Below are 24,248 nucleotides of genomic sequence, written 5' to 3'. Positions count from 1 at the left end.
CCCAGGGTCCTCTGAAGGTAACTACTGAGGCTTTTGTTTGTTTGGTTGGTTTGGTTTTTGTTTGTTTGTTTTGTTTCTTAATAAGTAGCTATTTTTAAAAGTCTATTCAATAGATCAGAAAATTTACAAAGTTAGTAACTGTTCTCACCTGGATGCACACCCATGTCTGTCACCCCAAGGTCTCTGATTCTTCCCTGCCCCATCCTGCTTTCCAGACCCAAGACCCAGTATGTCATAGACTGGATTATGTCCCCCCAAAAATGTGTGTATCAACTTGGTTAGGCCATGATTCCCAGTATTGTGTGGTTGTCCTCTATTTTGTGATTGTAATTTTACGTTGAGAGGATTAGGGTGGGATTGTAACACCACCCTCACTCCGCTCACCTCCCTGATCCAAGGTAAAGGGAGTTTCCCCGGGGTGTGGCCTGCACTACCTTTTATCTCTCAAGAGATAAAAGCTAAGGGAAGAAAGCAGAGAGTTGGGGACCTCCTAATACCAAGAAAGCAGCACCAGGAGCAAAGCATGTCCATTGGACATGGGGTCCCTGTGCCTGAGAATCTCCTCGACCAGGGGAAGATTGAGAACAAGGACCCTCCTCCAGAGCTGTCAGACAGAGAAAACTTTCCCCCGGAGCACCCTGAATTTGGACTTGTAACCTAGTAGACTGTGACAAAATAAATTTCTCTTTGTTAAAGCCATCCACTTGTGGTATTTCTGTTATGGCAGTGCTAGATGACTAAGACATAGTTCTTTCCAGGAAGACAGGCCACCCACTTCCTCACACTCCTGAGTGCCCAGGAGAGGGGCAGGCTGGGGACAGCCACAGTTGACACTGGTAGGAAAAGAGATTGTTAGCTAAATGAGGCGCTTTTAACTAAAACAGAAAATGCCAAGCCAATTGTTGCTGTTTTTGTCTGTACAACCCAACCCATTGCTGTTGAGTTGAACTTGACTCATAGCGACCCTGTAGGACAGAGTAGAGCTGCCTCATTGGGTTTCCAAGGAGTGCCTGGTGGATTCCAACTGCCGACATTTGGTTAGCAACCATAGCTCTTAACCACCCCATATATGACACATGGTTTCTTATAAGGACAAAAATTCCTTTTTCTTTTACAAAAACTGTTTCACAATAAATAGTCTTGGGGAAGTGAATGTTCTAAACAAGTTCACAAGAAGAGCAAAACAATAAACCGTGAAAAGCAGCTGTGAGAACTGTGAATCGATGCTAGTTTCTCCGAATGAAGACATGTGCAGCCTGCAGGTTCATGCCCAAACCCTGGTCCCATAAAAGTACAAATGAGGTTCCACCCCAAAAGCTCAAATGTACTCTCGGTGACCTGAGGAACGGGACAGCCATAGGTACCTGGTTATCTAACCACTTAAAAGCTTAAAGAATAAAAGCCTATCTGTGCAAGAGGACACCACAGATATCCTATTAGCCAACACCCACATTTGGAGAGAAAACAAAAGCTTATAATAGGCTTGAAGAACTTATGGAGCTTCTCAGTGGTGCAGTTAATATGCTTGGCTGCTCATCAAACGGTTAGAGGTTCAAGTTCACCCAGAGGCACCTCGGAAGAACGAACTGATTATCTACGTTCAAAAGAAAGTAGAAATCTTTATGGAGCTCAATTCTATTCTGACACACAGGGGGTCGCCATGAGTTGGCGGCAAATTGTGGCAACTGGTTTTTCGCAGATCTTATAGTAGAAGTGTTCCCCTTACTGTAGTAGTCCCCATCCCACACTATTTCAATAGACCCTTTCCCTTTCCCCTTTTCTTTCTGAGCAAAGTGTCTCTCTATTGAGAGAGAGAGAGAGAGAGAGAGAAAGGAAGAGAGGGAGAAAGGAAACAGACACTTAGAGAATAAGACTATGTATAACTTAAGGGGAATCCCTGGGTGGTACAAACAGTTAAGTGCTTGGCTGCTAATGGAATGACTGGAGACTCAAATCTAGCCAGGGGAGCCTCCAAAGAAAGGCCTGGCAATCTACTTCCGGAAGATCAGCCATTGAAAATCCCATGGAGCAGTTCTGCTCTAACACACATGGAGTTGCCATGAGTTTGGAATCAACTCGAGGGTAACTGTTCAGTAACTTAGGGAGGAATCTGAGACTGGAACCGGAGCTGCCAAGCTGACAAGCCCAGGTGTACTTCATGCCCCATTGCTGTCTCTCCTCAATTAGTTTTTTGTCTACTCATTTGTTTGTGGAAAGAGAGTGTGACTGTGTTGTGTGCATTTTAATAAGTGAGTGGTTGTCTTGCGGGTAAAATGCTCTCAGGTAATTTAACCACTGTGCCAACACAATGCCTCCTTTACGAAGTCAAGGGTCTTCCATGCGGGCCTGGGATGTCTGCTGCCATTAGTATGCTATGGTAACATTTTTACTAATTTGGCACATTAGAAAAATAAGCATGTGGTATTCCCTGTTGAACGAGTGAAACAGCTACTGCCATTTCTACGAGATGACAAGCAAGGAGACATATCATTTATCTAGATTTCTCTCATCCACAGCAGACTTCCAGTCATCAAATCTGGTGGCCATTCATTCTTCAGAAACATTTCTCAATTGTCCCATCCCTGTGGGAGGCACTGCCTGTTTTCAAACCTAGGAGGCTAGTCAATGTTTCAGCTGGAGGGCACCTTGGGAGCCAAACTCATCACCCCAGGGCTGCCCGAGCATGGGGTGAACCCGGACACAAAAGCTGCGAGCACCAGACCTGGTCCCACTCTCTCATTTCAGGGATGAGAACCTGGTATCCAAGGAAGGTCAGGAACTTGCCGGGCAGGAATTCAGGGCAGTGTCAGAAGATACCCTGGACTCCCACCTCTCAGAGGCAAGAGTAGTACAGAGACATGTCCATCACCCATGGGTAACCCAGGCCTGTGGAGACCTCCACGTGGAGATGTGGGCTATAATCAGGGGTGGACTATGCAGGTGCTTAGCATCCTTACTAAATCTTCTGTAGTGATCAATTTCACACGTGACATGGTTCACTACAGATGTGTAAGTAAGCACAAGGAAGCCTGGACTTACTTTGCTTACTCGGTCATCTGCCCTGTCAGGAACTGTAAATTTAAAAAGAGGCTTTGATTCTGTAGGAAGGTGCCATAGGGTTGGGAGCAAGATAGATACCAGCCATACCTAGAAGTAGAATCTTTGATTTGGTGCAAAAACGTGTGATCTTTTCCTACAGATGATCTGGTAAGCAAAGTAAGCACCATGCTTACCTTGCCTATTGGACAATCCACCCCGGGTTTAATCATTAGCCAATGCTTTTGTGCTAACCGGCAGGGCCATAAGCTGACACCAGAGTTACCATGTTCCTTGCTGCTAATTTTTCACAATCCCCTCCACCTGCAAAGGAGGTCCACAATCGCTGCAATGAAAGCTGGGCTCACAAAGCTACAAGGGGGTTGGGTTTTGAATCTGAAGCTCAGCATTGCTGTTTTGTAAATGTGTTTAGGATTTCCCCCTTTCTTAGAAGGTCAAGGAACTCAAACATGAGGAAGGCTCCTGGGCTGTGTGCAGAGTCTGTGGGGAGGAAATGCAAATGACTTTGTGGAAGACCAGAGAGCCTCCTCAGGAGTTCAGGGCCTTTCCCAGAAACCCAAGCAATTTCTGTCCTCCAATGTTGAAAAACGCCAAAGGGCTGGAGGCTGTTTTAGATGTGGGACGAAATGGCAAAATCAAAGAAAAATATAAACCAAAGTTTAGCCTGTGGTTAGAAGGACAGGAGGGTAGGACATGCCACTGACTTCATGGAAAATCGACGGCCATGGCATCAAGATGGCAGTACGGCCACCTGTCCAAGGCTTTGAGAAGCAGCTCAAAAGAGAGGCTGGTGGGCAAAGATCAGGGCACCTGCCCCAGGGGTCCAGGACCCAGGTCTAGCTCTGACACTTCGCCATCCAGGCCCCTGCTCAAGCATGGGGTCATTTCCAGGAAGAAGGGAGATGTGTCAGCAGGTCCCAGCCCTGGACTCTTGCTGCGTTAATGCCAGACACACTCAGGCCACGCCTGGAGCCCTCCCTCTACAGCAAGGGCTTCACTTCCCCTCCCTGAAAACTATCCAATGGTGGCAGCTTTAGTCCTACCCAGTCTGCAGCTCAGCTCATATGCAAAGGTACCTCTTCCAAACTAATGTCCACAACCGTCCTCTTTTGTTTCTCTGCCCATCCTCAATATCTGTTCCATGCCGGCAGTACGTGACAGATTGCGGGGGAATGTGGTCCTCATCCCCTGGCCCCCTCAGCAGGCCACGCTGTTTCACGTCTTGCTGAAGCCTATGAGGGGCCTCCATCATAGGTGCCCCTGTGTGGGCTGGGCCTTGCCTGACCAGGCCAGGAACAGCTCCCTCCTGATGCTGCAGGCCATAACGAAGTTCCAGAAACACTTGGTGAACAAATGAGCAATATGGAACAGGTGAAGGGAGGACACCTGACACACTAGAGCCGCCACATAAACTATCACAAACTGTGTGGCTTCAACCAACAGAGATCTACTCTCTCTCACAGTTCTGGAGACAAGAAGTCTGAAATCACGGTGTGGTCTCTTCTCATTTCTTAACTAATTCTATCGAAATAAAGTCATCAAGAGATATCACCCAAGGGGTGAATACACAGAGATAAGAAAAAGCAAATCTGAGAATAGTTCAGGACTATGCCTTCAAACTTTTTCTCCTGACCGGGTCCTAGATTCAAACAGCTCCCTGGCCTTCACAATGGGAACTGAGAAAGATGTAATAAATAAGTAACTGAGAAGTGAAGTTACTTAATAACTGCCAGCAAGCCCAGCCCAGGGAGTGTGGTTGCTCCAAGCTGCCCCAGAGCATCTAGCGGGAGTGTGGACCACTGGGATGAGAGGGTACCTGGGGATAGAGACCCCAGTTTACAACCCAGTTCATCATCAGCTCCCCACTCTTCTTCAGTTAGTAAATCCTGGACCTCATGTTAGTCAGAACCTCCTCTGAGGAGTCAAAGAACCAGCCAGCCAGCGCCAGTACTCACAACTTCTATGAGGTGAGGCGGGAGGGACTCTGCAGGGCTCCCGCTGCCTAGGACGCAGCCCCGGGAAAAGGGGACCCACAGGTCATCCTTGAGTACCAGGACCCTCCTTTCCTACATCTCCATCCTCTCAAGGTATCACTTTCAAACATGATTCTCTGCCGCTTTCCTCCAAAGAGCTGGTGCTATGTACATCAGTCAACTAGACGCCACAACTCTGGAATAATTTATTTTCAACTCAAAATTGTGGGAAAGCATCAATATATATTTTATTTCTGAGTCTCAACAGGTTTTTGCCAGAACCAGGGCCATTAAGTTTGTTTCTCTTGACCAAACTGAACGCTTGGACTTTCAGCCAATGGTATTCTTGAGCCTCTTCTCTCTATTTCCTGTAGGCAAGAGAGATCCAGGGGCAAGGATGTTTGCAAGTCTCTGCAGGCCTGATGTAATTTAGTTTCAATGAGCAATATAGAAGTTGACGGGCCAACAGTGGGTCTAGACATCCGTGTGCATGCTTATGTATGTATATGGTTTCCAGATAGCAGGGCCCAGCACTCAGCTCAGGCTCCACTGTGGCACATGTGTGTCTGTGTCTCTGAAGTTAACTACAGTGAGGGAAATAACGTCTGAGCACGAAATAGCCAGAGCAGGCCAAATGTCTGCACTCACTGACTATGAGGACAAGAAATCCAGACACAGAAAGGGATAACTGTGGACTAGGCTCGTCAGGAAAGGCTGACGTAGCATCAGGCTTGGAGTGGTCCAGGATTTGCTCTGCTGTATTCTTGTACATCCATTGTCTTCTTCACTGAGCCCCAAGCCAATACTATATGCATGAAAAGCTTGTATGCTCTGTTTAAAATGTGTGGCTGCTATCTAATTTTGACATAGAATAAAGTAAGTGCCATTCAAGTAGATTTGTCTTCATCCATCTCGAATATCACCCAATCTGGTGGCCACTCTTTCTGAAACAATTAAATACCCTATTTGGGAGAATCTGTCGTTCACCATCAGAGGAAGAATGGCTGCAATGGAAGTATTTGCTGCTGCATAGCTTTTCTAGATACTCGGAGTCTGAGCTTGTTCTAATCTCATCGCCCATGATCACTTCCTCTGTTTGACTTTGTGAGTTTAAGCCAGCCATACTGAACAAAGTTCCAACACACACATGCCTGCACAGCACGCACGCACACATGCACTCACATGTATACATACACACATATGCACATAGCGTGCTACACATGTACACACGTGCACAGCCTGCATGCACAGATACCAGGATACAGCTGACAGTAGTGAAGCCAGTTCTCAGGTTCTGACTTCAGTCTGTGTAACCTGATTCCTGATGTCCCCTTGGACAGAAACAACCCATTGTCTTCACTTGAGTTAAACAAAGGGAAGTACAACCGCCATGATTTCAATGAACAGCTGACTCATATTTCAGTAACTATTATTATACGACCTCTTCTCTGGTATAAGGAACCACAATGGCTGAGCAAAAACAATCAATCTGGGAGCAGGGGCAACAAGGTGGGGCTTCACACCTGCATCCTGAGCAGCTGAACCTGCTGCTGGAACACAAGGCCTGCTGCTTGCAGCACCCCACACGTGGTCCGGGAAGGTGGGGACACAGGCCTCTTTCAGAGAAGGCGGCCCCACTGAAGGAGTGGACTTCCCAGGCACAGAACTCAGGTTGTCTACCGGCAGCTGATGGCCCCATGGCCACCTCCCCAAACACGGGGCTCACTGGGAGTGGCCCAGGAAGCTGACAGCAAGAATGGCTCCACAGAGGTGGAACCAGTAACCTCCTGGAGGAAGCCACACCTGCACCTGGGAAATAGGCTCAGATTCTCCATGTGCTGATACGCATCAGCTTCCTGGATATTGTGTGAAAAGTAAAGATAAGGTGGGAGAGAGGAACCATTCTGCCTTTGAATGCCAATAAAAACCTGTTAGGCCACTGTTCAGACTGTACCGTGAACAGATCCTACAAATCACTGACTGGGGCCCGCATGCCCCATCCACACTTCTGACCACTGGCTGTCTTTCCTATTAGCCCCTTCCTTCCTCTAAGTCTCCAAGCACAGCATTATTAGATCAACAGGTTATGGTGTCTGGCAGCACCCAGGCCTCCATTAACGAGAGGTTACCATGAAGTCTTTCCAAGGCCGTGCCTTCAGCCCTTTTCTGCCTGGATTCCCTCCTCGACTCCCAGTTCCAACTATGACATGCAGATAATTTGCATATGAGACCTACTTCTGCACCCTGGCCTGCTATTACCATTCGACAGACATCTCCCCTGTGATGGCCCCAGATGCTTCCACTATGCCTGCCAAGTCCTGGGTTCATGACGTGCCCACAGACCAGCCTCACCTCCTGGACTCTTTTTCTGTTGTCTTCTGCCTTGGTTATTTAGTGCTGCCATAACAGAAAAACCACAAATGGATGGCTTTAACAAACAGAAATTTATTCCCTCACTATTTAGGAGGCTAGAAGCCTGAATTTAGAGCATCAGCTCTCTCTTTTGGCTCTGGGGGAAGATCTTTATCATCAGTCTTTCCCTGGGTCTACAAGCTTCTCAGTGCAGGGTCCCTGAGCCCAAAGGAGGTACTCCACTCCTGGCTCTTCTTGCTTGGTGGTAATAGGTCCGTCTTCTCTCTCCTTGACTCTCTCCTTTATATCTCAAAAGACATTGTTACGTCAGATTACAAAATGGAGGATAACCACACGATACTGGGAATCATGGCCTAGCCCAGTTGACACACATTTTTAGGGGACACAGTTCAATCCATAACAACTTCCTCACTCCAACCAAGGCCTTCAACGTCTACACTCCCCATGATACCACCCCACCCCAGTCTTCCTCTCTGCCAGAAGGGTAACTAGGACATTCTCCCATCTTCCCAAGGAAGCATCCCCCAGTTGCCATTGAGTTGGCTACAGTTTGTGTGTCAACACAGAATTGTACTCCATAGGGTTTTTCATGGCTGATTTTTCAGAAGCAGATCACCAGGTCTTTCTTCCGTGGTGCCTCTGAGTGAGCCTGAACTGCCAACCTGTAGGTTAGCAGCTGAGCGTGTTAACTGTTTACACCACCCAGGGACTCAGGGTCAGGGTAGGGAAGAGGCCCATGAGGCAGAGAACAAGAAAGGGATTTTCTTTCCTCAACAACAAGGTAAACATCGCATATATATATATATATACACATATATATATATATACACACATATATATACATATACATATACATGTACATGTACATGTACATGTACATGTACGCATATGTATGTAACTCCCCCTTCCCCCACTATTTTGGATATAACAGGCCTACAACACAGAGACAAAGGCCTCAAAATGATGCAACTGAAAAAGTCTGTCTGAAATGTGTAGAGCTGCTCTGAGTAACACAAAGCCTGAGGGTGGATCTAGTCACCAGCAGCTTCCGGTGGCACAGGGGCTCCAGTCCACCTGCTCTGGAAGCCAGTGGAGCCTTCCTACTCAGGAAGCAGGTGACGCGCTCTGGTACTGATCAACCTGCTCCCTCCCTTAGATGGCGGGGGAACAAATGAACAAAAATACAAAGGCTGCTTGAAGGAAAAGGACTTCTTTGCCCTTTTGAACCCACTAAACAATGAATACGGCTTTGTTCCCTTCATGGAGTATTTCCTATTGGTCATGATGAGCACTAAGAATGTAATACATCATTTCATATAGTCCTTACGGTCACCCTGTAGGGAACATGGTAACATTCCATTGTACACAAGAGGAAAGTAAAGCCCAGAAAGGTTGAAGGGCTCCATTCAAGGTCATAAGGCTCTAGCATGTCATAAATAGATTCAACCCCACTTGGATGCCAGTCCCAAGCTCAATTATGAGTACAAACTGTGCCTCTACATATATGAAGTATGTACACACATATAGATATAGAAGCCAAACACTAAACCTATTGCCATCAAGTCATTTCCAACTCATAGTGAGCCCATGTGTTGCAGAGAACTAAGCTCCACAGGGTTTTCTTGGCTGTAATCTTTTTGGAAGCAAGTCGTCAGGCCTTTCTTCTGTGGTACCACTGGGTGGTCTGAATTGCCAACCTTTAGGTTAATAATTGAGTGCAAACCTTTTGCGCTACCTAGGGACCTTGATGGCGATATATAGGAACAGTTAAAACTTAAGACTCCGTCTTACATAGCCTGATTATCTCTCCAGTTACTAGTGATCACAGTTATCTGGAGAAACAATGGTGCATCCCTTTTATTAGCCAGTAGATCACATCCCATAAATAGGTAGTGCAAGCGTGGCATAAACAGACTTGAGCACCACCAATAATCCTTTTATGTCTAAAAGCAGAATCAAGGGCCTCATTGACATAGAGCCAGAGGTCCTCCAACTACAAACACTGGGGCAGCCACTTGCAGCAGCTTGTCTTTGACTTTCTTCTAGAATAATCATCCGACTCTACCCAGGGAACAGGCGTTGAGTCTTTACTGTGCAACTGTGGTGAGGACATGTCCCCAGAGCTCAGCCCATACGCTGTGTGGTTCCAATATCATATACTTTCTCTGAGGATTCCTGTTTATCTCCCTTCTTCCTGATAAGACACATCCAACAACTGAGGTTTCCTTTTTAAGTTGGCTGTCCACAAACTAGGAGCCTGTTTACATGTTGAATCAGCTAGCACTTACAAAAGGTAGGTCAGCCTCCTGGCTTTCTTCTCAACCTCACTACCTACCATTCTTAGTCTAATGTATTAACCTAGCTTCACATCCCAATTTTGTCAGCCACTGCGATAAACAAAAGAAGGTTCGACTAAAGGAAAAGTAATAGAGGAGTGGGCAATATTCAAGGTTCAAGGCACTACAACCATGGGAAAGACTTCTTCCCTCATGGTGTTTGAAATGCCCCGGGCATCAGGAAGACCCCACTTCCAACAGACAAACGGCTCTCTCAAGTATAATATCACCAAGGTAACCAAGTCCAGTACAGTCCATCAGGGGATGCTGTCAAATCCTGCTGTCACAGCCATGGTTGACGCCTCCCCTCTGAATACACCAGTGTAATGTGCCCAAGCATTTCTAAGCAAGCATGCCACAGCCGCTACTAGGCCAGGACCACTGCACTGAGGCAAACCCTGCAGCTCAGTGTTAAAATGTCCTGGAAGGAAGCTATTCTGGAAACTTTTGGAAGGGCTCAAGGCCCTCAGGTCTTCATCTGCAGAGGGGAGGTTGGGCAGTGTTATGGATTGAATTGTGTCCCCCCAAAAAGACACACCGAAGTCCTAACCCCATACCTGTGAATGTGACCTTGTTTGGAAATAGGGTCTTGGAAAACATTATCAGTTAATATGAAGTCATGCTGAAGCACCAAAAAAATGAACAAACAAAAAAAACCCTGTTGCCATCAAGGCGATTCTAACTTATAGCAACCCTACAGGACAGCATAAAACTGCCCCATAGGGTCTCCAAGGAGCGCCTGGTAGATTCGAACTGCTGCCCTTTTGGTAAGCAGATGTAGCTCTTAACCACAATGCCATCAGAGCTTCCAAGTGGGTCCTAATCCCATCTGAGTGGTGTCCTTATAAAACAGGAGGAGAGATGCAGAGACACACAGAGGGAAGATGGTCATATGAAGAACAAGGTAGAGACTGGAGTGATGGCACAAGACAAAGACCTCCTTGGGCCACCAAAAGTGGGAAAGACAGGATCTTCCCCCAGAGCCTTGGGAGAGAGAATATATCCCTGCTGACATCCTGAGTTCAGACTCCCGTTCTCCAGACATATGAGAGATTAAGTACTGTTGTTATAAGCCATTAGTGTGTAGTACTTTGTGATGGCAGTCCCAGGAGAAGAGTAGAGCCTGGAACCAGCTGAATGCCAATGTGGAGCAGCAGCAGCAGGCCCAGGGATGAGCAGCACAGTTCCCAGAATCAGAGGAAGGACAGAGAGGCCCTGAAGGCACACTTACACCCCAGTACACCCAAGGCCCGGGCCCAGAGCACAGCCTCAGATAGAGTGCCGGAACAGCAACGTGTCAAGCCCAGCAGGCCACCTGCTCTGAAAGGCTGATGACTCACAGATTCAAGGGTGACTGACTCACCATGGCCTCCGATAACATGTGAGGACAGACTGGGAGGGAACAAAAACAAAGGAGACCCTGTCTAGGTCAGGCCGGGAGGGGCTGAATCAGGAGGTGGTGCGGCATGGCCAAAGAGGTCTGGATGTTCATTATAATTCTCATATGTCCTTTCTATTCATTTATGAGCCAGGTAACCTTGGGAAAGTCACTCACCTACTCCGGCCCATGGTGTACATCCCAGAGAGATGTTCTGATAATTTAATGATGCACTGAGGGCCAGAAACACCAACCTGGGGGTCTGAAAAATCCCAGGCACTAAATAATCATTAATTTCCTTCCAAGCTCTACTAATAAAACTTGAAATTTTTTTCCTACACAAATCATCCTTGATTCTAAAATGTGGCACATAAAAAATACTAGAAGAAGGCTAATGAACATACCTACCTGGTCTCCAATACTGTGGAAAAGTAATTGTCAAAGGGCAGGCAGAGGAAGCCAGGAGCAAGGTCCTCTAATGGCCTCTTGACAGCTATATGACCTTGGAAAGGAGTTGCTGGGTTAACATGCTTGGCTGCTAACCTAAAGGTTGGAGGTATGAGACCACATAGAGATACCTCAAAAGACAGGCCCAGGATCTAGTTCCAAAAAGAAAAAATCAGCCACTGAAAATCCTACAGGAAGGATGGAGCAAGATGGTGAAGTGAGTGGATGCTCCCATTTACTCCCCCAGCAACTAATCCACTGAACAACAAATAAAAACAAGCCCAGATTGAGAACTCAGAACTCTGAATGGCAGCTGAGGTGTTGGAAAGCTGGGGTGAGTCCAGAAGGGGGCGGGGGAGGAGCAGGGATGGCACAGAAGCTGGGAGAGCCTACCAACTAACATCTGAAGCACTAGCTCATGGCAGACGTTTTGGGGTGGGGCTGGGCAACACCCCAAACAGGGAACACAGAAAGGGAGCTAATCTGAGGAAGCTATAGCCTGATTTCTTAAGGCAGTGGAAACTGGCCATGGGAGTCCGTGGGCCATGCATCCGGTACAGGGTGAAGGAAGACCATGGGGTTGAGAGAAAGTGCTGTTGAATCTCGTTGAGGCCAGAGATGGACAGGCACTAGCACTGAGAGGAACTGCAAAGGCAGCAGGGTGAGGGGAATATTTGGACAATGCAGAAAAAATGACTGGCTCCCTGCCCACAGCAGGACAATGTGAGAGAACCTGTGCAGGGGTGCCTGGGAGGGAAAGACAGAGAGAGTACCCCCTCTTCACCACAGGAAAGTCCGAACCCCACTGCTTACATCAGCGTCTGTGATTAGCTAACCCCCACCCCTGCCACACATGCCTATTGAATTCCACTGACTGAACATTTAGCACTCCTGAACAAGTGCTGAAAAAAAAAGAAGGAAAAAAAGGGTAAGAGTGCCCTCAGGAGGAGATACCAAGCCCACAGCTGCTAGGTCAGTGCTGACTCATAGTGACCCTGTGGGATGGAGTGAAGCAGTCCCATGGGGTTCCAGGGCTGTGAGTCTTTGGGGAAGCTGGCTGACACATCTTTCACCCATGGAGTGGCTGGTGGGGTGTAGGCCCTGGCCTTTCAGTAGGTAGCCAGGCACTTGGCTGCTGTGCCATGACAGTGCCCAATCAGAAAATTTTCCCACAAAAGCCAGAATACAAAATTTAAAGAAAACAAAATAGCCCAAGTTCAATAAAAAAAATAATAAAACACACACACACACAAAAATCACACAAGAAAAAGGACCAATCAAAAGCAAAACATAAGGGTGAGCAAATTTCTCCTATGGAGACCACGGTAACTGAAAAAATTGATAATTTTCAGACAATAGTGCTAAACACACTTAAAGAAAGCAAAAAACACGGAAAACCAACTAGCAGAGATTGGGAAACAAATGGAGGAACAAAATGAAAGACAATAAGAAAATTGAAAACATCAAAAAAAAAAAAAAAAGAGAGAACTACTGAAACTGATGAATAAAGCAACTGAATTAGAAAAAAGCAAGCAAAACATACAACAGTCAAATAGAAGACAGGGTACATGAACTAGAAGACAAAATAACTGAAATTATCAAGTCTCAAGAAAACAAGAGAAAAGAACAAAGAAAAGTGAACAAACCCAAATGGAAATACAGGATTCAATTAAGAAATCTAACATTAGAATTACTGGAATCCCAGAGCACCATGGCAACGACAAAGGCATAGAAACAATTTTCCAAGAGACAATCAGAGATAATTTCTCAGACTTGAACAGAGAACCAAATCCACAAATACAGTGGGCTACATGAACCCCAATTAGAAGAAACATGAAAAGATCACTCTCCACAATATCCTAATAAAATTCTTGAAAAACAAAGACACAGAGAGAATTTCAAAAGCAGCAAGAGAAAAACACAATATAAGATACCAAGGGTCTTTCATAACAGTCAATGCAGATTTCTCCCCAGAAACTCTGGCAGCCAGAAGACAACGGAGTGACATATATAAAATACTGAACAACAACTGCCATCCAAGAATTCTTTTCCCAGCAAAGCTGTCATTCAAAGATCAGTGGGAAATTGAGACACTGTCAAACAAACAGAAACTCTGGGAATTGGCCACTACCAAACCAGCTTTGCAAATATTACTCAAGGGAGTACTCCAAATGGAAAAACAAGATCATTAAATACTCCTATTTTTTTATACATGGGGAAATAAACAAATAAATAAAAAATAAGAGAGAGAGATCACCAAAAAACACAACAACAGGCAATCATAAGTATATGATATTTTCAGGGTATAAACTCAATAATTAAATCCCACAAACAATACAAACGGCAAAATTATAACAAGCAAGTATAAACTAACTTAGCGAATATAGACTGTATATTGATACCAATGGAGACAGGAAAAGAGAAACAGGGGAGGGAGGGGCATATCAGGAATAAATTTATTATGTTAAGGCTGTATGTTAACTGTTGTTCATATGTTAAACATTGTTGCAACTGTAAGTTGTGTAATGTAACGTGTTAACCACTAAGAAATCACTGAGAAAAAAAATTCAGAAAAAAACAAAAAGGCTCATTACAAGAAAGCAGCCAAATACAAAGACATAAAAATTCGAATTAAAAAAACAAAGAATAGACAAAACCCTCAAAAACCAAATAGCAAAATGTGTAAATATGAATGGTATAAATGCCCCACGCAAAACACAAAGAGTGGCAGAATGGATTTAAAAAAATGATGCATTCTCTTCCTGTATACAAGAAACACAAACAGGCTGAAAATAAAAGGATGGAGAAAAATATTCCAAGCAACCAATAAACAAGAAAGAGCAGAGGTGTCCATACTGATATCAGACAAAATAGACTTTGAATCAAAATTCATTAAAAGAGATAAGGACGGACATTACATAATGACAAAGAGGCCAATTCAGCTAGAAGACATAACAAGCCTAGCGGAACCACAACCCCATCTACGCTGAGACCAGAAAAAGTGGATAGGAGCCCCAGTGGCGCAGTGGTTGAGCACACAGCTGCTAACCAAAGGTTGGCAGTTGGAATCCACCAGCCGCTCCTTGGAAACGCTGAGGCAATTCTACTCTGTCCTGTAGGGTTGTTATGAGTCGGAATCGACTCCGTGGCAACGGGTTTTGTTTTGTTTTTGACCATCACTGACCATTCTCACCAGGATTACAATAGATGGTCCCAGGCAGACTGGGAGAAAAATGTGGAACAGAATTTAAATTCTTAAAAAAAAAAAAAAAAGTCAGACAAACTGGAATAATAGAGAAGAGGTGACCCCCTGAGACTATCGCCCTGGGATCCTCTTTAAATCTAGAACCAAGCCTATCCCCTGAGACCACTTTTTAGCGAAATAGCAGAGTGGCACACAAAATAAAGGCTATTACCCGTAAGATCAGTGCTCTATTTAAAAACCATCAGAATGAGACCAAATGGTCAATCATTACTCAAAAGCAAAGATGAGAAGATAAGGGGGCAGGGAAACTAGAGTACAGGAAAGGGAACAAACAGACCACAATTAAAGCAAACACTGACATATTGTGATAAGTGTAACTAAGGTCACTGAACAATTTCTGCAGAAACTGTCAAATGGGAACCTGACCCTACGTAGCACATGGTGAACCATGCATGTGTTCGCCACGACTCCAAAGCAATGGTTTTTTTTTTTTTTTTTGGATTATGGGAAATCAGGTCACTTTTCTGAGCCCCAGTTCTTTGTTTCCAAAATGGATGAGTTAAATTTAAATGCAAATGTGTCTGTCAGGGGGTCTGACACAAAGCAGATTCTCAATATATGGCAACAAAGAGAAAAAACGGGGTCTCAGGTAACCCATGACCCACTAGGCCAACGACTCCCAAGGTGCCCTCAGGGAATGCTGGTCTCAACTAAAGATACGTGCCAATCCAAAGGCTCTCAGCCAGAGCAGGGCCAGGAGAGAAAAAGAATCCTGTGCTTCCTGTCCCAAGAGGTGAGAACATGAGGGTGGAAACCCTTCACTAAATCTGTGGGGAGCGTGACCCCTGCAGTTGCTGTTACCGCCCTGGACAGAGACACAGGTCCTTCCACACACATTGCCCAGCTCCAGGAGGCAGCAGGGAGCCAGGGTTCAAAGAGCTCCCCCTTTGCCGGAACCTGGACCCAGGGTGGCACTCATCTCCCAGTGCCAGGACGGGGGCAGCATTGTCCCCATCATAGTGAGGAAAATATTCACCTGTTGAAATGCATTGTGGCAGGGCTGGGTCTCTCCTCGTGCCCCACCCTGCCCACCAGCCTGCAAGGCAGATTATCCATTTTTCTCCACATCAAAGACTCTGCTTCTAGGTATGGCTTGGCATCTGTCTCCCTCCCAGCCCCACAGCACCATCTTATAGAATCAAAGCCTCTTTTTAAATTTACAATCCCTGACAAGGGCGTGTGACCCAGTAAGCAAGGTAAGCATGGACTTACTTGTGCTTACTTACTACTCTGTAGTGAACAATTTCATATGGGTTGGTGTTGAAGCCCAAGCACTATGCTTACCCTGCTTATTGGATAATCCAGCCCTGCCACCAGGGAAGGGAGAAGGCATGAAGGCAGGTCACAGTGGAGCCACGCCACCCTGCGCCATCTTCCACAGGTTTGTGGTGAGAATCTGCATTTCTAACAAGTTCCTAGGGAATGCTGATGTGGCTGGCATCCATCAATATCCCACTCTGAGACGCACTGGTCCATGCAATTTAGCAAAGTCACACAGATCTTAGTATAAAGTGCAAGCTCGCTCAGAGAAATGAGTACATGCACACATGTGTATAGTGAAACATCCCACACCCAAACCAGTGCCGTCGAGTCGATTCCAGGTACATGTAAAATTACATACATAATAGACACACACACTCAGAGCCACTGAGCGGGGTGGTGTGAAGGGAGTAGGGGCTGGGCTGAAAGAATACTCAACTCACTCACCACACAGGAGAAAGCAAAAGCAAAGGGGTGCTCTGAGCGAAAGGGATAGGGTGGCCCCCAGTGACTGTGGGGCTCCTGGAAGGACCCCAGGGCTCCGGTGCACAGTGCAAACAGCCCTGCAGCATGAGCAGGCTCTGCTGGGTAAGACCCACAGACCCCTGCAGAGATGGTGCACATGTGGCACATCCAGGACCCATGGCCAAGCTCACCAACAAGCCTAGGGCTGCCAAGGGAGCCCCAGGAGCCCGCAGCTAAAGCTGAACAGACATCAGCCCCAGCCTCAGGGAGTCACCCACAGCCCCGGGTGGGCTGCCCTGGGCATCAGCTCTTGGCACTGCAGGCTTCTTCCCGCTTCCCCTTCCTTGGGCCTATGACCAACCAACTCCGACTCATGGCAACCCTATATGCGCAGAGTAGAGCTGTGCTCCATAAGGTTTTCAATAGCTGATTTTCTAGAAGTAGATAACCAGACCTTTCTTTCGAAGCAACTCTGGGTGAGCTCAAACCTACAACCTTTTGGTTAGCAACAGAGTACTTAACCATCTGCACTACCCAGGGACTCCAGTGTTCGCTGAGCAGCTGGGCAGGTTCACTGTCTGCACTGCTAAGGATGAGCCCAAGGAGGTCAGTCACTGTCCAAAGACAAAGATGGGTCCCCAAAGCACACGGCTACTGCGTGTCATAGGCAAGAGTGGAGCTGGGGGGACCCCACGTCCCTGCAGGGCTCCACTGAGGCTGCAAGCAGGGGGCTGGGCATGAGCACGTTGCCCCCCTGAGGGCCCAACCCCTGGCAGCTGCAATGCATGCCCCCATCCTGGACACTCCGGGACGCAGAGGGATATGGCTTCACCCTCCCGTGGCCTCGAGTCACACTTGGCTCTCCCAAAGCAGGGGACCAGAGGCTGGAGGCATTTAGCGGAGCCTCATGACAGCACCAAGCACATACCTACCCCTGACAGCTCCTTTTCTTTTACCTGCTTGTCATCTGGGTGAGGGCAGCACCCCCATTCCCACTGAATAAGCGAGGAAACTGAGGCTCAGAAAGGGCAGGAGACTGCACAGCCACTCAGCCAGGACAGTAAGTGCACTGTGCCGGCTGCCGCAGTGCTGAGCCCAGAGGGAAGGCTCTCCTGCTGCTGCCAGGAAGGAAGGGCCAGCTCCTGCCCAGAGACACCAGAGACCAGCCAGCTCTGGTCTCTCAGCCCAGAGACACCACAGCAAACTGACCAAACCCCAAGTAGTTGAGTGCTGCCTATGACAAAATCTGGGCCCGAACCCGAGGCCGTGTCCAGTCTGGGGGGTCTAGGGAAACACCTGGCAGATGCCCTGAGGGAGGCTGCACCTGCACCTGTTTCCTGAGCTCCTGATGCAGCTAGGAAGTGAGCACACTCCCTTCAGCAAAGCAGCCGCCTCACCTGGACCTGTGAGTCACTCCCCACCTGCGATAAGAGACCAGGACAGCCCTCGTCCTGTGGTACTTAACAGCGTGTAGCCCATGGGTGCCCCACTCACCTCCAAAAGCCATTAGAAATGCCCTATTCCCCTCACTTCCAACTGGCAAAGGCAGAGAAAATACACAGAGCTACTATTTATACTGACCTAATGGTGGCATAGTGGTTAAGAGCTAAGGCTGCTAACCAAAAGGTCGGCAGTTCAAATCCACCAGGCGCTCCTTGGAAACCCTATGGGGGCAGTTCTACTCTGTCCTGTAGGGTCGCTATGAGTCGGAGTCCACTCAACAGCAACTGGTTCCGGTTTTTGGATTAATACAAACCAAAGAGGAAGTTCCATCAGTATGTTTATGTTTAATTTGATTAAAAAAGTATAGTATTTGTTGCAGCTTCGTGTTCACAAATCCACAACCCTATGCTATTCATACAACCGCCTGTGACAGAGGTACTTTTCCTGTCTACGACTCTATAGCTAAGAAAATGGAAACACAGGGTCTTCATTTCACAGCTAAGGAAACTAAGGCTCTGGGAAATGCATCCTTAGGGGCAGTTCTTACAAGGAACTTGCTTTGGACCTTTGACTCTGGTTTCTGAAAATAACCCAAGCATTCAAGATGTCTTTGTTTTCTAAAATAGCCTGGCAAGTAGGGGCTGCACAGGCCCCACACCTGGTGAACTAACCTCAGGAAAGGAGGGGGCATGATGCAATCATGCATATTCATTGGCTGGACACATATTCATTGGCTGCATTGAGGTACTAGTCATGCATATTCATTGGGTTCCAATGACTAGGGGACTCTGGACCTTCGAGCTCTCTCTTTGGGACCTCCTGGATTAGGGAGAGCATCCATGCTTAGGAGAGGGAGCAGCACGTCCCTGGAGACAATGGAGGCCCCCATGGTGGCACTCTCCCAGACCTTGCCGGATGGGTCTCTATGCTTGTACCCTTTCTGGTTATAATAAATGGTTAACTGTAAGTATAGGTAATAGTTTCTGTGAGTTCTGTGAGTCATTCTAGCACACTATCAAACCCAGGAAGGCCGTGGGAACCAGCAGAGAGGCTGTTTGCCTATTTGGCAGGGGCTGGAAGGACAGAGCCCTAACCTGTGGAGACCCAACTCTGGGTGGTTAGGGTCAGAAAGAAAAAGTGCCAGGTGGGTGGATGGTGTCAGAATGAAGTGGGCAAGTGGGGATATGAATTATCTTCCCATTTTGGACATGAGCCCTACGTCAGCTACTATTCACACACAGGTGCATGGACCCTCTCCTCATGAGGAAGGCAGGCCGGGGTTCGTGCAGGGTGGTCCTAGGTCCCCGTGGGGAGATTCAAGAATAAAAGCTACTGGCACACGGAGTGAGTGGGTCCCAGAGAGAGCCTTGTACTCCCCAGAGAGGGCAGAGTTAGGCCCATTCCCCAAAAGCGGCAGTCTTGGCAAGCTTGCTAGGTTCACACAGAGTCAAGGAAGAAACTTGCTCCCACAAGATACTGTAGCAACCTAAACAAATGCAAAGGACATACCTGTTCCCAGGGGACTTGCACACAGCAGGGGACCGCCACCTTAAAGACAGAAGCAGACTGATTAGCGAAGGGGTGCTCAAGAGAAAATCTGGCAGAGCAATAGAGTGATCCAGGTTTCCAAAAACTGAAACCATCCTTGATCATGACCACTGTCACAAAGCTCTAGAACTCCAAACCTGACAAAACCTGGAGTTTAGAATCCAGGTTTGTGTTAACGTTTGCTAACCTTTTGCCGCTGCGTCAATTCTGACTCATAACAACCCTACAGAACAGAGTTGAACTGCCCCACAGGGTTTCCAAGGTGAGCTTGGTGGATTCGAACTGCCCACCTTTTGGTTAGCAGCTGAGCTCTTAACCACTACGCCACCAGGGTTTCCAACTTTTTCTAAGTCATAGTCATTTTTGAGGATTTCATGAAAATCATGGAACACCCCTCCCAAGAAAAAGCCACACTGCCTCTATATACAGAACTTCACCTTCAGACTCAAAGGACTCACAGGCTCCCAAGCTAAGGACCTCTGCAGAGTCCAGCCCCCTCCTCTCTGGACAGCACAGGGAGCAGGATTCAGAGAAGGAAGGGGAACTCCTTCGGGGTCTCCACACCGCCCAGTGCTCCTCACAAGGATGTCAGCAAACGCCCCCCCAATCCGGGACTTAAATTCAAATAGACAGCCTTTTCTAGAACTGTTCCCACACGCGGAACTGAAAACAGACTCTAAATGCTGTGGTGGTATCAATGTGGGCATTCGGCCCTGTGGTTTATAAGGCTGTCCAGGGGACACTGGCGGTTCAGTGGTAGGAGTCTTGCCTTCCACGGCAGAGATCCAGGTTTTACTCTGGCCAATGTACTCATGTGCAGCCACAACCCATCTATCAGTGGAGGCTTGGGTTTTGCCATGATGTCAAACCGGCTTCAGTGGAGCTTCCAGACTAAGATGGACTAGAAAGAAAGGCTTCATGGTCTACTTCAGAAAATCAGCCAATAAAAACCATGTAGATCATGGGGGTGCAGCAGGACTGGGCAGCATGCCAATCCTTTGTGCATGGGGTCACCATGAGTTGGGGTGGACTGGACAGCTGATAACAACATTTTGCTCTAGGCTTAGAGGTGCAATGCATGAGACAGTGGGAAGGCGTTTCCTCTGACTCTACTGTCATCCTCTGGAGAACTCTGAGCTTACAAAGACAGAAAGAAGACACAAATCAATGTGATGAGATGGCACCTAACCTGAGTCACGAGAGACAGAGCTAACATCACTGAGACTGCTGACCCAACAGGGATGGAGACACCAGCTTTGGAGTCAATGTTCAGGGAGCAGCTCCACTCCACCACTTACTAGCCAATAACCCTGATCTTTAATCTCTCTCAGTTTCCTCATCTGAGAAATGAAGGTAATAATAGTGCCTTCCTCACTGGGGAGGATTAAGAAACAATGTCTGGGGAGCTCAGAGCAGTGGTTGGCGCAGGACAAGTTCTCTGCCTGCAGGAGCAGAAGAGTACTTTGGCCCTGCAGTAGAGAGGGTCCTGGATGAGTGGGGGAACCAGGTGTGCTTTGCGTGACTCTGAAAGGTCCACCAGGACCCTGGGGTCCCGGGAAACATGTGTTAGCTTCCCATGGAGCTGCTTCTGCTCCTTACTTCCTCCCCCCACCCCTGGGCCCCTAACGCCCCCATTCTTAGATAGTTTTCCGAAATGTGCAAAGGAAAAACCCCCGGAATCTGACATCTGCTTTGTGGCTTGCAGTAGGTAGCAGGGTGACCTTTGTTCTTGCCATGGCAACTATTTATAGTACTCAGTTACCTAACCTAGTAAGTTCCTCAAGAAGTAGATGACACACGGTCATTCATTTGTCTGTGAATTATTAGTCCACCAGCATGCTGATTCATACTCTTGTCTAGGGCAGTGGTTCTTTTTCATGGAACCCCACCCCTGCCTGAGTTCCCTCCACTCACCCACATATTCAGTGGGCCTCACACAGGCGGGACAACTGACCTGGGGTCTGCTTCCTCCTACACTGAGAATTCCTGCAGGCAGGGACCACAGCATTTTATTTATTTGTGTGTTCTCAGCTCCACACACGCATATTGAAGTTTTATGAATGGATGAGGGGATAAATGAACAAACAAATGCAAAGCAAAAATCCAAACAAGTGGCTCTGGAAATAGGAGGAGTTATAAACTGATTACTCACTCATGGACAGTGGAGGCAGCCAGGAAAGGAGCCCGTGGTTAACTCCGTGCTTAATGGGATTAACACAGTATTCACTTGGAGCACAAATGTATCACAATGCTTCTCTACATGTGTGACATGTTGGCAAGGAATGTGCAAGGAATCAGAGGTCCTTTTTTTACAAATTCAGTATCTGGAAGAAATTGTTTGTTGAGATAATGGAAAAGAAAACGCTACACAATGTTAGAAACTTGGGTTTCAAAAATGGCAGCCATCTCAAGTATCCAGCCCCAGAACTTAGACGTGTGCCATGCACCCTTCACCCCTCTGTGGCCAGGTATAGGTATTAGCACCTGTCCACCTGGCCTGGCCCAAGGGTATCCTCCAGAAAATGACAGATATTCTCTGTGACCTGGGGTTGCCAAGAATCTGACCTTGCCTGGTCCATCACAATGATCCAACCTCAAGAGCTAACATCACTAAAGAGTTTTCCCTTACATATCTGATCTCATCTACTTCACTCATCTGTTCAACACATTTTTATTGAGTCCCTTCTCTTGCCAGGCCCTTGTTGTTCCTTCATAGTGATGAATTACTAACAAAATGGGCAAATCCCCATCCTCATGAGGCTTACATCCTAGTGAGAAGACATGACAAATACATGCAACAAATATATGACATTACATGGTTTGTCAGGAAGTGATCTCAGGAGCCTGTGGTGGGGGGAGGGTCCCTAGGACAAAGAACCAAAGGGGAAGCACACAAAGCGCTGCTTGTCCGCACCTGCATCCCGACCACAGGACAAACTCCCCCAAGAGAATCAATGACAACCCACGCTCTGATTTCACATGATGGCACAGTGGTTAAGAGCTCAGCTGCTAACCAAAAAGTCAGCCATTCAGATCCAACAGTGGCTTCTTGGAAACCCTATGGGGCAGTTCTACGCTGTCCGATAGGGTTGTTATGAGTTAGAATCAACTCGACAGCAATGGTTTTTTGTTTTTTTTTAAATGGGTCATGAAACACAAAGACTTTAGGCTACAATGAATTCACAAATGAGAATACCTATGAAGCACCAACACAGAGAAAAGAGTATCTTCAGGAGACAAAAAGCCATTTACTCAGAGAAAGGAAACTAATATTCACATCAAGGACAGCAAATACCTAATTCAGTAAAAATCACCATCAAGTGTATACATTGGGCACTTATTCCTTCAGTGTGGCTGAAGTCAAATTCTAGGAGAGGAATCACTTTAAAATACACTGAATTTTCATCTGATTTCTTCTCCCTTAGAATAAGGAAGAGGAAAATAAACCCTTTCTAAGATGGGCTATTTGTCATGCCTTGACAGAATCGTGAAACGATGCAATCTGCTCAAGGATGAGTGTTCCCTTTCAAACCATCCTGTTGGGGGTTAGAGCACATTGACAGGAAGAAGGTACACAACAGCGCCACCCTCCGTTGCACTGACTGCAGACCTGGGTATTGGCTCTCATCCTTTACCTTGACCATGGAGCAGTGAGCTGGTGCCCACGTGGAGCCAGGCACCTTACCCAGAGCTGCCCGCCTGCTCCTCCGTCCTCACACAGTGCACACCAAGGTGCTGCCCAGTGCTCAGGGTGACCCCCAGGTGACTTGGTAAACTGAACAGTGTTTTGCAGACACAGAGCGCTTTTCAGCCTGGCAACTAGAACACAGCTATCGAGCTCCTAGCTCCTCTTGTTTCTACGTCTGGGAACCTCAGTTTATCCCACCCCTAAGGTATTTCGGGCTACCCTATGCAAAACACAAGCTGCAAATCCACTCGAATTTTGTATATTGATCAGTCCCAGAAACACCAAAGGGCACTGGCCACTACAGCTTTTCCTAGGTGAGTGTCCAGGTTACATAGGGCTCCAACCCCAAACATGGGGTCTAGAGCCTGGGAGCTCTCAACAGTCTACATTGCAGAGCCACTTAACACCAGCTGGCTCTGCTGCTCTCATGTCCCTGGCTGGTTGTCACTGTCACATTTCAGGGCCCCACATGAGTAGCATCTGCCCACAATGCAGCAGAGGATATAACTACCGAACAGGTCAACGATAAGTACACTTTAACACAACTGATTCTTGCAGACCAGGTGCAGCGGTCACAGGCCATCTTCCCTGCCCTCGTGCCTCCCCACCCCCACTTCATCACCTTGGCACCACCAACAAAGTACCAGTGGACACAGACTGCTGCCACTGCTGGGTCTCTGCCTTTGAAGAGACCCAGCTTGTGGAGGAGACGGAAAAACTAACAAACTACTGCAGTGCAGTGTGATTAAGGACCTCGAGAGGGAAAAGCATAGAGTGCTGGGAAGCAAGAAGGAAGGGGCTGCTCACACCCACCTGTGGACATGGCTGCCTGCTACGACACGGCCTGGCAGCTCTCTCCGGCCTTTAAGAAATGGACACATGTATTTATTGACAAGCCTCCTAACCTGCATTCTTCTCTCACATAAGCTCAACATCCCCAGCAAAGAATCTACTTCGCATTGAGTGTTTTTGTCCAGATCACTGAAGTTTGCCTCCTAGAGTACTAACTGATTTT

At 47.2% G+C, this 24,248-nt stretch overlaps 1 protein-coding gene across 3 annotated transcripts in view; it reads right to left on the bottom strand.

The window, feature by feature from the left end:
* The window catches only part of TNS3 (tensin 3), a 337,654-nt gene that overhangs the window by 246,017 nt on the left and 67,389 nt on the right, over window positions 1–24,248 (bottom strand). The window contains exons 1-2 of one of the 3 annotated variants that reach the window (XM_064290245.1): window positions 21,698–21,861; window positions 19,507–19,545 (exon numbers count right to left, since the gene is read on the bottom strand). The exons of 1 other annotated variant lie outside the window; for it this stretch is intronic. The gene's annotated coding sequence lies outside the window, so the exon portion shown is untranslated. Of the gene's footprint in view, window positions 1–19,506; window positions 19,546–21,697; window positions 21,862–24,248 lie in introns of those variants that run through there. One more of the 3 variants, XM_064290241.1, reaches the window with a different exon arrangement.

Source organism: Loxodonta africana, chromosome 8 (assembly GCF_030014295.1).
Source record: "Loxodonta africana isolate mLoxAfr1 chromosome 8, mLoxAfr1.hap2, whole genome shotgun sequence".
Taxonomy (NCBI): Eukaryota; Metazoa; Chordata; class Mammalia; order Proboscidea; family Elephantidae; genus Loxodonta; species Loxodonta africana.
The sequence above is the reverse complement of the archived record's forward strand: the minus strand, read 5'-3'. Positions and strand labels throughout refer to the sequence as shown.